This window comes from Octodon degus, unplaced genomic scaffold (assembly GCF_000260255.1).
Source record: "Octodon degus isolate 3935 unplaced genomic scaffold, OctDeg1.0 scaffold00063, whole genome shotgun sequence".
Lineage (NCBI taxonomy): Eukaryota > Metazoa > Chordata > Mammalia > Rodentia > Octodontidae > Octodon > Octodon degus.
The window spans coordinates 13,237,283-13,237,894 of NW_004524639.1; positions in this window are offsets into that span (position 1 = coordinate 13,237,283).

A 612-nucleotide genomic window follows, 5' to 3' on the forward strand; every position below is an offset into this window, starting at 1 on the left:
GATGGATTCACAGCTGAATTCTACAAGACATTTACAGAAGATGTAGTCCCTATTCTCCTCAAAGTCTTCCGTGAAATTGAAAAGGAAGCAATCCTCCCAAAATCATTCCTGGAAGCAAGTATCATATTAATATCAAAACCAGGGATAGATGCAACTAAGAAAGAGAACTACAGGCCTATCTCCCTCATGAACATAGATGCCAAAATCCTCAATAAAATCCTACCAAATAGAATACTGCAAATCATCAAGAAGATCATACACCCTGACCAGGTAGGATTCAACCCAGGGATGCAAGGATGGTTCAATAATCGAAAATCTAACAATGTAATACACTATGTCAATAGAGCGAAAATTTAAAAAAACACATGATCATCTCCATTGATGCAGAAAAGGCTTTTGACAAAGTCCAACACTCATTCATGTTCAAAGTCGTTCAGAAAATTGGAATAAATGGCCTCCACTTCAATCTGGTAAGAGCCATTTATGAAAACACAACAGCTAACATAATCCTAAATGGGGAAAAACTGACATCTTTTCCTCTTAGATCGGGTACAAGACAAGGATGTCCTCTCGCACCACTCCTATTCAATATAGTTCTGGAATCATTAGCTA